General features: G+C 37.1%; 1 pseudogene across 1 annotated transcript in view; it reads left to right on the top strand.

Moving 5' to 3' along the window:
- The window catches only part of LOC306660061 (cytochrome P450 2C18-like), a 49618-nt pseudogene extending 36639 nt beyond the window's left edge, over positions 1-12979 (top strand). Inside the window, exons 8-9 of the transcript XR_013766624.1 lie at positions 10835-10976; positions 12724-12979. The product of XR_013766624.1 is annotated as a cytochrome P450 2C18-like (transcript). The remainder of the gene's footprint in view (positions 1-10834; positions 10977-12723) is intronic.
- The last annotated feature ends 746 nt before the right edge of the window (positions 12980-13725 follow it).

Below are 13725 nucleotides of genomic sequence, written 5' to 3'. Positions count from 1 at the left end.
ACTACCAATGGCCTTGGTTATATTTAAAGCAAGGCCATAGTATTCCTGTCCTGATAATACCCTTAAGAAAGATTCCAATTGGAAGCAAGCTACACACAGGGCAAGGCACCATTGGTGGTTTCTGAGGTGGCTAACCAAAGGAAGCAAAGACTACCCCTGAACTTGAAGTTTAGACTAGTATTAAGTGGCTTTGCAGTGGAACCAGCTGGTAGGTAAGGGATACCTAGAAGTTCTGTACTAGGAAATAATTGAGGGAAAACTTGTGCATCATGGGTGATAAATCCCCAAAAGTTTTATGAAGAGTTAACAGCAGGCTTACCACCATCACCATCATTTTGTGTTTCGGTGCCATTTTCTTTCTTATGGATAGTTCTTACCAAGCGCTCTGGGACCCAGATAGGTTGTTGTTGGTCCTGAGGAAAAACACAAACAGATCCTTGCCCCCAGATTAATACTGGGTCAGGTCCTTTCCAGGACCCAGTCAAGATGTCTTTCCACATTGCTTGTGGATGGCTGCCATACTTTCCACTAAAATGTCTATCAGCCTCAGTATATCCCATACCATCCAAATTTAAAAAATTGAGGGTGAATAAAGCAAGGTTAAGTCTGTTCTTGGGAGGGGCTAATGCCCGTATTCCCCCTTTTTGTTTAGTTAAGCAGACATTTAATATTGGATTAGCCTTTTCCATGATAGCTTGTCCTTGTGGATTATAGGACAATCCTGTAGAATGATAGATATTAAATTTTGAGCAAAACTGTTGAAATGAAGAAGAAGTATACACAGGCCCATTATCTGTTTAAAATGATTTTGACCTTCCTATAGTAGCAAAGGCTTGAAGGCAATGACTGATTACATCTTTTGTCTTTTACCCTGTATGGGCAGTAGCAAATATATATCCTGAGTAGGTATCTACAGTTACGTGTACAAATCTTAAAATCTTTATGGAAATTAATTGCTTCTTCTACAATATTAAATACATGAGGATCTCGAGTAGCTGAGTCTGCAGTAGAATTTTCTTGAGCTAAAGCCCAGGTAAGCCTCAATGTGCTCTGATATGGCCTATATATAAAGGTTCTTTGTGAGTCCACAGAAGAGTTTGTACTTGATAAAAGAATTGTTGTAAGGTAGATTGAGGACTAATGGGTCCAGTTGTCTCAAGCTGTGGCACAAGCTGGGCAATATAGAGACTGTCAGTATAAATATTTAACGGTTCCTCAGGAAATGTTTGCAAGGCAGTTATTATTGCTTCTAGTTCAATTTTTTGAGCAGACTTATGAGAAGTAATAATAGTCTGTACTTTATCAGAAACTACTGTAGGTGTACCAGAGGAGGAGCCATCTGTAAAGATTGTTTTTGCTGCTGGGATAGGTTGAGTCTTAACAACCTGAGGGAAAATAACAGGATGTCTTTTGAAGAAGCTGACAATAGGTGAACTTGGCAAGTGATTATCAAATGTGTCCATGGTGGAACAATAGACACTTGCCCAATCTTCATTATGTTAACTAGTATTTCAATCTGTTTTGCTGTGTACATGACAATACCTGTCTGAGGATGAACTCCAAAAACTCGAAGGGCTGTCTTAAGTCCTAATGCGACTAGATTTGCCACCATCACAGGATATGGGGAAACAACATTTTGGGGGGACACTGGCAAATGGATCCATATCAGGGGTCCAGTTTGCCACAATAGACCTGTAGGAGTACATTCAGAATCTAACACTATGAGGCCAAAAGGCAAGGATAGATCAACTCTATCACTATGAGCATTTTCTAAAGCTTGTTCTACTACCTTTAAGGTTTTTCTACCTTCAGGAGTTAAATTTCTGGGGGATGTAGGATCTGAATCTCCTTGGAGAATATCAAACAAAGGCTTAAGTTGACCAGTGGTGATTCCCAAATTTGGCCTTATCCAATTTATATCACCTAATAATTTTTGGAAATCATTTAGAGTCTTAAGCTTTTCCATGGCTAATTGAATTTTTTGTGGCCTAACACAGGTATCTAATATTTGATGTCCTAGAAAGGCAATAGGGCTGTGGGTTTGCACCTTTTCTGGGGCCACATGTAATTCCCATATTCCTAGGGTTTTAATAATATTGTCAAATACCCTTAATAAAGTCTCCTGTTACCTATGAGCCAAAAGAATATCATCCATATAATGGAGACAATAAAGTTCTTTATAATTCTGTCTAATCTGTGATATAGCCTTGCCAACATATATTTGACACATAGTGGGACTATTTGCCATTCCCTGGGGAAGGACTACCCATTGGTATCTAGTATTAGGCCCTTCATTACTTAAAGAAGGAATGGAAAAGGCAAATCAAGGGCTATCCTCAGGTTGCACAGGAATGGAAAAGAAACAATCTTTTATGTCTATAGAGATGATATGATAATGTTTTGGAATAGAGGCTAATGAGTGGAGACCCAGTTGCACCGGGCTCATAATCTGCATACTGAAATTTATGGCTCTCAGATCTTGTAAGAGTTGACATTTCCCAGACTTTTTTTTTTTTTTTTTTTTTATGACAAAAATGGGTGTATTCCAAGGGGAAGTGGAAGGAATGATATGGTTTTCCTTTAATTGTTGACTATTTTCTGGGTCGCCTCTATTTTTTCTTTTGAAAGGGGCCACTGGGGGACCCAGACAGGATTATTGGATTTCCATGTTATCTTTAATGGTTCAATGGCCCCCAATTTGGTCCATGAAGAGCAGCAGCTATTACTTGTCCTGTTATGACGGTATCATTGATATCCCTGTAGACCTTTATATAGGTGTTTAAATCTTTATTTTTTCATGGTCTTATAGCTTTTTTACACCATTTATTTGCTTGTTCATAAGCTAATTGTTTTTATTAAGGACACTGTTTGTTCTGAATCCCCAAATACTTTAGCAGCAGTTTGGATTAATCTATCAACAAAATTTGCAAATGGTTTGTTACTTCCCTGAATTACCTTGGACAACTGTCCCTGTAAATTTCCTGTCCCCTAAATTAATTTCCAGGCTTTAGTGGCAGCAGCAGCAATTTGTGCGTACACCCCAGGATCATAAGTAATTTGCTGCTAAATACCTTCAGAGTTTCCTTCTCCTGTTAGCCTTTCTACATTTTTTTGGGGAAAGCCCGAGGCAGCCTTATGGCATGCCATTTCTAATGAGGCTTCCTGCCATGCAGTTTTCCACACTAGGTACTGCCCCACTGATAGTACAGCTTTACATAGCCTTTTCCAATCTTCCGGCACTAGTTTCAGCCCTGCTACTGATTCCAACATACTAATTGTAAATGGGGCCTGTGGACCGTATGTAGCCACTGCTTCCTCAAAATTTTTTACTGTTTTGAAATCTAGAGGTTGGTGGAATCTTTGTCTATTTTGGTCCTCTAGCACAGGGAAGAATTGTGTGACTGCTGAAGTTTCCTTAATGGGGGTTTCTTCTCCCCACGGTGAAAAACCCATCTGATTTATAGCATAAGCTAACGCCTCCCAAGGGTACCTTGGGGTATATATGGGGCAGGCTGCTTGGGGGGGAGCTGCTGCCTCCAGGAAGGGATTGGTGTTCCTTCCTGACATAACTGGTGGGGGCGACCTTGTCCCTGATGCTCTTTCTAATTTTTCCCTGGTAAGCCCCTCCTCCTCTTCTTCCTCTTTATGAGAAGTTACACTTAGTTGTTCCTTTGTCTCTTCCAGACACATATTTCATTCTTCTACTAAACTTTTTATTCTGCCTTTCTCAGATGTTAGACGTTCCTTAATGAACTGCCACATGGGAAATGTACCTCTAGGTAATGGGGATTGCTTTTCTGCTTTGACAAGATCCTCCTTATGATGTTCCCATTGTGGAATATTTAGGACTCCCTCTTCCAAAAACCAAGGACTAAACTTGGCCAGTGTGATTACATATGCTGTTACAGTAGATCATTTTACGGCAGTCCCATTAGCCTTAATTACATCTTGTATGATTCTTATCATTTGATTTTTTTGACACTTGTGACCCCATTCTGGAGTTATGAGACCTCCCTTTACCAGGGTTATGTGACCTCCCTTTACTGGGGTTATGTAGACTCCCTTTACTGGGGTTATGTGGCCTCCCTTTACCAGGGTTATGTGACCTCCCTCTTATACACTCTGGCCAGATATTTCCAGGAGGTTATCCTACAGTTTTCCTGTAGCTTACCTTAAGTTACTTAGTTTTCCTATAGCTTACCTTAAGTTACTTACCTGGGAGGATGCAGAAGGAGAAAGAAATTCCCCGTACAGGCCACCACTTGTTCCATCCAGTGGAACTGGCATGGAGAAAGGAGACACTACTACTGTTTAGTTTGACGAGATTTATTGTGTCCTCCCTGTTTCTCTGTCTCCTGTTGCTTCTGCTTATTATATTCCTTCTTCTTCTCTCTCCCTCTCTCCTCCCCCAGGCTCCTAGCTTATCAGCCAATTATAGCAAGCTTTCTCTCATGCAGGAGAGCATACAGAGGAATGCCAGCATAACACTATAAATCACGAGCTGTCCATGTGTGGCATGATATTAGATAGCCAATCCTTGAGCCTGGCATTAACACATCATAAGTCTCCAAGGAACTAGTAACAGCAAGCAGCCTTTTTACGTACTTCCTTATTTGCAGCCAGCTCCCTTTGGCTCAATGCCAGGTGCCATCTTGTCCAAGAAGGCCCACAACACTCACCCCAATTAGAATGTCTATTATCAAGAATACAAGCAACAATAAGTGTTGGCAAGGATGTGGGGAAAAGGTACAGTCATACATTGCTGGTGGGGTTGCAAATTGATGCAGCCACTCTAGAAGCAGTATGGAGATTCCTTAGAAAATTTGGAATGGAACCATCATTTGACCCAGCTATCCCATTCCTTGGCCTATACCCAAAGACTTAAAATCAGTGTAGTGCAGTGACACAGCTATGTCAATGTTTATAACTCAATTCACAATAGGTAGATTGTGGATCCAACCTACATGCCCTTCAATAGATGGATGGATAAAGAAACTGTGGTACATACACACAATAGAATATTATTCAACCAAAAAGAAGAATATATTTATGGCATGTGCAGGTTAATGGGTGGAGTTGAAGAATATCTGCTAAGTGAAATAAGACAATCCCAAATACCCAAAGGCTGAATGATTTCTCTGATATGTGGATGATGATAGAAAATGGGGGGTGGGAGGGAGACAATAATGGAAGAAGGATGGATTGTATACAGGAATATGAGGGTGGAGAGGGTGTGGGGAAAGGAAAATAATAGAATGAGACAAACATCATTACTGTATGATTACACAAATAGTATGACTCTACATTGTGTACAAAAAGAGAAATGATAGCTGATCCCATTTGTGTACAATAAATTAAAATTTAAAAAAATTAAAAATAAAAACAAGATTCATTATATAAAGAATTAATATTTTATTTTTTAGCAATTCATATGATTTTATCAAAAGAATATTTGAATCTAAATATTAGTATTAAATGTGATTTAAAGGTTCTAATTCATCCTTGTTTTATTTCTTCCTTTTTCTTTTTGGTATTGGAGATTGAGCCCAGTGGTGCTTTGCAACTGACCTAAACCTGGCCCTTTTAATTTTTTATTTTGAGACAGGGCCTTACCAAGTTGGTTAGGTTCTCATTAAGTTGCTCAGGCTGGTCCAGAACTAGGGATCATCATACCTCAAACTTCCAAGTCACTGGAAGTACAGGCATGCCTCACCATGCTTGACTTCCTATTGCTTTATATTTCATAAGCCTAGAACTCATAAAATAGAATGGTCATTTAATTTTTAAAAATTGCTGTATATGAACAGGTGAGAGAATGAATTTGGATGGGTTGTGATTTTTCTAATTCTTGGTCTGAGCCCTTTCCACAGAACTTTATGACTGATAGGAATGTTCTATATATCTGCTGTTCAATGTTAATTTACTTTAAATTTGTTTAATTTTTTATTTAACTTAATTGTTCACTAATTAAACTTAAATGTGTGGCTTGAGGTCTTTGTGTAGGACAGCACTTATCTCAGGATTTTCCAAATAGGATTCAGTATCTTTCATCATTTTTGGATGAGGGGCAACAAAATATTGTTAGATAGAGGCAATACATCCTAGTGTTCTATAGCAAACTAAGATAACTCTACTGTACAGCCATTGATTTTGTATATTGTAAATAATGTGGAGAGCAGTTCAAATGCAAGAAAAGAAAAAAATAACATGATGAAAATGCTACTTATCCTGATTTGATCTTTACATAAATGCAATATTTCTTCATACCATAAGTAAGTACATAATTGAAAAAGAAATCCTCTAGACCTAAAAACCTAGACCACACAAAAATGCATTTTAGTGCTGTCGCATGGAGTGACCAAAACTAATAGAATTGCAGTGAATCATTGACATTCTTTTTTAATTACATTCTCCATGACATATGTATTTAGTTTGCTAAAAATATTCTTGTGTTTAATTCTAAGATATTATCCTACATTATGCCATTGGAAGTATCATGAATATCCACATTTCAGGTACCATGATGCTTTCTAAAATGTTAAGTACTGTGACAATGGAGCAATTGCAGCTCTAAGACAAAGGTTCTTACTTGAGGACTGAATCAGACAGGTGGCAGACAATAAAACTGCCCCCTCCAGACACACACACACACGCACACACACACACACACACACATACACGATCTTGAAAAATGGCTGATGAGACATTTTGATAAGGTTGGTTTCCTCTGAGACATGGAAAGGTCAATGATAATTACTGCAATAAGAGCATGTCTTTTTTGTGTTGGGGAGTTCTGATTTCTGAGCCATGGAAATGCAGAATCAGGATCACAGTTGCATATACAGGGCAGCAGATGAAAGATATGTCACTTGTGTGAAAGAGTACTTCCCCTTTGTCTTCTAAACAAATCAGATAGTGCCTTCTGTCAACTGTATCCAGAAAATGGATATCAGGCAGCTACTTAGAAGAGCAAGTCACCTTGATCTAAGAATTTATCTTATCCAAGGGTCAGGAGGACCACAGTATCAACTGTGGCTCTGAAACTCTTAGCTATTATCTTGGGTAGATTTGTGATCCCCTTGAGCCTTAGCTTTCTCATTTGCACTCTGTTGATAATACCTTATTTGCTTCCTTATGATTCTGTGAGAGTTCGCCAGGTAACACCTGAAAAATAAATGCTAAAACTAGGAGATATCATTTTCATCCAAATCTCTAATGCAAAGGCTGAGAAAGCATTATGTTGATGAAGATGTGTATGTATCAATGAGCAGTTTCACGTATTGTGGGCAGAATTCTAAACTGGTGCATCCATTTTGAAGAACAATTTGGCAGTATCTATATAAGTAAAAATATAATGCAGTCTCAGTGGCACATACCTATAATTGCAGCAGTTCAGGAGACTGAGGCTGAAGGATTGCAAGTTCAAAGCCAGCCTCAACAGATTAGTGATGCCCTAGGAACTTAGCAAGACTCTATCTCAAATAATAAAAAAATAAAAAGAGATGTGGCTGAGAATGTGGTTCAATTGTTAAGCATCCTCAGTTCAATACTTGGTCTAAAAATATATACATATATATGTATATATATTATATATACATTTATATATATAAAATATATATTCTATGATGTAGAAAATCTAATTTTTGGTATATACTCTAAGTGCAAACAGGAATGTCCAATATGTGCTCATTACAGTTGTTTGTCACAAAGAAATTTTGCAAATTGCTTAAAATTGTGAGCAGTGTAATAGGGCAGTCATACAATTCAGTATGTAAGATGTGACTGTATGTGTAACATAAGGCAGTACCTGGATTTTTCTGTTAATACAAAATAAAAATGCTACAGAATACCTTTAATTTGTGTGGAAAAAAGAGCAACACAAGAAGTTGTATAAAGCTGTTGAATACAGGTTTATTTGCCTTATATCCATAGAACAATTATGAAGGAACGTATCACTGATTGGTGGCAACAATGGTTTCTGAAGAGTCCAAATTGTGTTCTGTGGTAAAGTGAGAGGAAAACTTAATTTTCATCATGTATTCATTTTGATACAGTTCCTTATTCTATATTTCTATTTACTTTGCTTTTAAGATATACATGACGTTAGAATGTATTTTGGGTGCTCTTCAACAGAAGAATGGATAAAGAAAATGTGGCATAGAAATGCAATGGAATATTACTCAACCTTGTTCTATTTTTGTTGGAGTTCTAAGTGATTCAATGTAAAATAATTTCTCTCACTTTCTTTATTGCACTGGTTGTGATCAAACCCATTTTCTTATGTGTGCCATACAAGCACTCTGCCACTAAGCTACATCCCCAATCTCCCTCTGAATCTCTTATGTATACAGTCCAATGAGTTGGGACAAATATATGCACTGCTGCAGCCACAGAAAAATTAAAAATAAAATATTGCTGGCATGATAGGCCATGCTACTCAGGAAACTGAAGCAGGAGAATGGCTTGTGCCCACAAGTTTGAAAGCAGCCTAAGAATCACAGAGAGATACTTTGTCTATGGATATCATATTTCCATCACCCCATAAAGTTTCTTAATCCTCTATGAGAGACTTCCTCATGTCTAGGCCCTGGTGACCACTAGGGCATATCATTTTCATCCAAATTTCTGTACTGATTTCTGTACCTATGGTTCTCATTTACCAAGAAAGTCATACAATAGAACATGACATAGAACAATACATAATCAAATCACTTATCTCTTACTGTTTTACCTTCAATTATTCTTTCTCCAATACTCTTCTTATTGATCCAAATTTTTAAAAATTTTATTGGCATGTAATAATTGTACAGAATAATATGTTTCATTGTGGCCAATTGATACTTGCACATAAAATAGTTTGCTCAATTTCATTCCCCAGTATCTTACTGTGCCCTCCCCTCCCCTCTTCCTCCTCCTAATCCCCTCCCTATACCTTACTTCTCCCTTATATTTTAATGTTTCTGTTTTTTTTTTCTAGTGTAGAAGAATATGTTTTGGATTCATTTTCATTTACACGTATTAGTAGTTCATTCACTTTTATTACTAAATAGTATTCCATTACAAAGGACACCTTGAAATTTTTATTCACTCATAAGGAGTTGGATAATTTTGATTGTTTCTGGTTTTGATTTTTTAAATATAAGCAAATATGAACATTTGTGTAAAAATGTGAGGTTGATTATATTTTCATTTCTTTTAAGTAATTACCTAAGACCAATATTATTGCATAATTTTTTAACTTTATGATAAACTGACAGAATCAAGTTTTTCTTTTATAACTTATCCTTTATTTCCTATGTAAAAAATATTTAACAGCTTGAATTTCACAATTTGGTATTACATGTTTCCAAGAATTCTAACAGTTTTAGCTCCTATAATTAAATTGGTGATTGATTTCCAGTTAAATATTTGTGTCTTGGAGTAAATGATCATGTAATTGTTTCATTTCTTTTCCTTTTTTTCTGGAGACAAGATCTTTGTTTCATAATTTGGCTCCAAACTCCTGGCTTCAAGCAATCATTAGGCCTCAATCTCCTTAGCATCCAGGGCTATAAGCACATGCCACCATGCCCAGTCTACTTGTTTCTCTATGAAAAGTGTTGAATTCATACAATTTTTGCAATTATATCCATCTTTATAACCTCAAGAAACATTTGTAATCCCAGGATTCACTGCATAATTGAATACACCCCTCCATTTATTCTAAGTACATAACGTCAGTATAGTAAAGTGATACATGCATATCCATGTTAATAGCAGCAATGTTCACAACAGTCAATACATGAACCAGCTTGGATATCCATCAACAGATGAAAGAATAAAGAAATATTGTACATATACACAATGGAGATTTATTCAACCATAAAAATAAAATTATGTCATTTTCAGGAAAAGAGATGGAAGTTGAGAGTATTATGTTAAGCAAAATAAGTCAAACTCAGAAAATCAAGGGACACATGCTTACTGTTACATGTAGAAATTAAGGGGAAAAAAGGAAAAAGAAATCAGTGGGAAGTTTCATTAAAATTGAATAAAAATCAGTGGAGGAGACAAAAGGGACCAGGGGGAGTTTGGAGTGAAAGAAAAGGGGAAGAACAAGGTAATGATACTGACCAAATTATAGTGTTATATTATGTGCAAATATGAATGTGAAACAAAAAATCACAGTATTATGTAAATTGTAAAGTGCCAAAAAATGTGTAAAAAACAAACATTTTCATATACTAATTTTAAACAAATATGGAACATTTTAAAAACTTTGGCCTGTATATATGATTGTCAACATTTTCCAAAATTATTATTTTTTAAAAACTCATCATTCATTTTACATTGGGGGGACCTAGGATTCATCTAAAAAAGTGGGAGATTCACTCACAGTTCTAAGAAAAGTCAAATTTTGTGATAATGGTAAATACATTAAGTTGGTTTTGCTATATGTGTTATTTTCCTAGAAAGAATTTCTAAACAATATCCTGGATGTTTCAACAGTCAAGGAGAACAATTTTAAAGTAGAATCCTATACCAGATGTGTGAAAACTGATGTGATAAAATAGAGTATTGATTAGGAGCAGACATCAGCATTCAAACATGATGATGAGGAGAAAAGAAAGTTTGGAGTTCAAGTACTCAAGTACCCCCAATGTCAAATGCTACTGGGGACATTTTAACAATGTCCTAGTCACTGACCTTAAACTTACATTTTATTACTTGGTTGTCTAAGTGAAAATATCACTGCTGTTCTTTGGAAAAGGGCTTCTTATCTATAGATCACACTGTTTGGACTAAGTTCTAAGACTTCTTTACAACTTGGCTTATCTGTGTCTATTCATTGCAGGGAACAAACATAATAACATCCCTGACATCTGTGCTGCATGACAGCAAAGAATTCCCCAACCCAGAGAAATTTGACCCAGGCCATTTCCTGGATAAGAATGGCAAATTCAAGAAGAGTGACTACTTCATGCCTTTCTCAACAGGTAATAAAACTTTATTTCCACTGGGACTTCAGTGGACCAGGCACCTTCGTGCGATCAGTTAAACCTGCACAATGGTCATTTTGGAGCTGGTAGAAATGTTCTTTGCACATGATCAAGAGCAATACTCCCAGTGCCCATATACTGTCCAAGATCAGGCTAGAACATCAGTCTGCTTCGTGGGGCTTGGGGTGAATTGACCTAGTTCTTCCAAAGTAAGAAAGCTAGAGTCAGGGTCCATTGAGTCATTCCTCAAAATATAACACTGTGCTCCCAGAACACTTCTGAGAAGATAAAATTCATCTCTACTGTCCTCATCTTCCCTGTGACAAGTATCTAATTCCATAACTTTGGTGAGTACCTTCCATAATTTGCCTCTATCATAAATATCCCCAGCACAGAATAAGGCAGCAAAAGTGTCCCAATTAACCAAGCAGATTGATAAAGAGATTGTTGTAATCCAATATGACTAGTCTTGTGGGACATAGAAGAAAGGATTGGCTGTTCATGACAGCAGAGGGAGAAAATGCCTCCTGCCTGTTCTCTCATACCACATAGGGAGGCATAAAATGGATTGAGTGGCATTCAAGTAGAAGAAAGGACACTAGAGCTCCCTAACAAGAGGCAAAATAAAAAGAAATGAAGAGAGACTGGGCATTTTTAGAGTTCATTGACCATAGGAGTAGGATATTTGCTTCTGGTTAGGGATGCCAGAGCCTTCTGACTGGTGAATGATGGTCAGCAAACCTTGTGAGTGGGGCAGATTATCCTTTAAGTACACCAGAGCACCCTTATCTCCCTACATCCTTAATTGTTGGGACACAGGGCCCTCAAACCTGAATTATGTGCTGAATCTCTGGCATATCGTGGCCCAAATTTACTCTTTGGCTCCTCAGGCTTGCTTTTAGGTTCTCCACTATAGATACTCATATGACAAAGATTAGCCCCACCTTGATAGAACTCCTTTTCAGAAGGTTAGATATATCATGAGTAATGATTTAAATAATACAAACTTCACTGCTGAATAAGACCAAAGAGGATAAGACTCTAGAGCCTGGTGGAATCACAAACAGTGTTAAAGAAAATAACATTTGATCTAGGATCTGAGAGAAGTATGAAGTGCAACCTGGGCAAAAGGAACAGAGTGAGATAAAGCTTGAAACTACATTCTATGTTTAAGGCTGATGAGGCTCATTGGATCAGATGAATGGGAGGAGAGATCATGAAAATCCGACTGGGAACAGGGAACACAAGTAATCAATGGGTGTTTCTGGGAAAAGATTGATGGAAACATGAAATGTCAAAACAACAGTTTTAATGTGAGTATGGTTAATTTATTTCTTGGAATAGAGTTGATACTCAATAAATACTGATGGAATGAACAGTGCTACTAAATTATTTGGTGGATAACAGGTGTGTCCATACTATCTAATCAGCTGTCCTTTATATTTACTCATTTAGAAACTTTTTAGTTGTATATAGACACAATAAATTTAATTTTTCAGCTATTTAATTTGTTTACTTTTATGTGGTGCTGAGGATCCAACCCAGTATCTGACAAGAACTAGGTAACTATACTATTAATCTACAATACTTCCATTTATTTATTCTTGGTCCGTCCATCAATCCATCCATCCCTCCAATAATTCATGAATAGTGACTATGTTTTCTTGTACTGGTCAGAAATATACTGTGCAAGGAGAATTTTATCCTCTCTCACTTTTTTTTTTTTTTTTTTTTCATTTTTCAGGAAAACGGGCTTGTGCAGGAGAAGGTCTGGCCCGCATGGAACTGTTCTTATTCCTGACCACCATCTTACAGAATTTTCACCTGAAATCTGTGGTAGACCCAAAGAATCTTGATACCACCCCAGTTTGCAGGGGACTTGTCTCTGTGCCACCTGCATACCAGATCTGCGTCATTCCTGTCTGAAGAAGAGCAGTCTTTTTGGCTGCTGCTATGGTGTCATCTGGAATCTCCTCTTCGGGGCATGCTCCACTTCCTTCCCTGTCAGGTGTCTCCACTGACCTGCTTTTCACCACCCTATTCCTTTGAGTTCCAGTGAACATCCAACCCCACTGAAGAGAGTGTCCTCAGTTTTCACAAAGGTGTGCTTCCTCCCTTACTCCAACACTTGCATTAGCTATTTTGTATTTTAAAACATTAGTGGCTTTTCACTATACCATCACTTTAAACCAGGAAGAATCTGGGGGACATTATGAGAAGTGCAATAAGTCATGCACAGGAAGATAAAGTCACATAGTTTCAATTTTTGAATAATAAAAACATGTCAAACTCTTAGATTAGTGATAAGTAATCATTACTAAAACTTGAGACCAGGTGAGGGTGTGAGTGGATGGAGAAAGAAGAGAAGCTAGTTAAAGGTTCAAAGTTTAGGGTAGACAGGAGGAATTAGTTCTGATGATATAGTGTAGAACATGGTCCCTATTATTAATAATGATTTATTGCATATTTCACGATACTTAAAAGGGGAGATATTACATATCCTGCCCATAAGAAAGGACAAATTTGTGAGATAATGACTATGTTAATTATCCTGATCAATCGTTGTTCCATGAATACTTATACCACGATGTGCCCCATAAATACATATGATCACTACTTCTCAACTGAAAAAGATGTGGAGTACATTAAAAATTAAAATGCACATGAGAACTGCATTGTTTCCATTTTTAACAATGTTCATTGGAAAAGGAAAATATATTAATGAGGTGTTGACAGATATGCAGAA

The sequence above is a fragment of the Sciurus vulgaris genome (genome assembly GCF_902686455.1).
Source record: "Sciurus vulgaris genome assembly, chromosome: 4".
NCBI lineage: Eukaryota > Metazoa > Chordata > Mammalia > Rodentia > Sciuridae > Sciurus > Sciurus vulgaris.
This window is presented reverse-complemented; position numbering and strand designations above follow the sequence as displayed.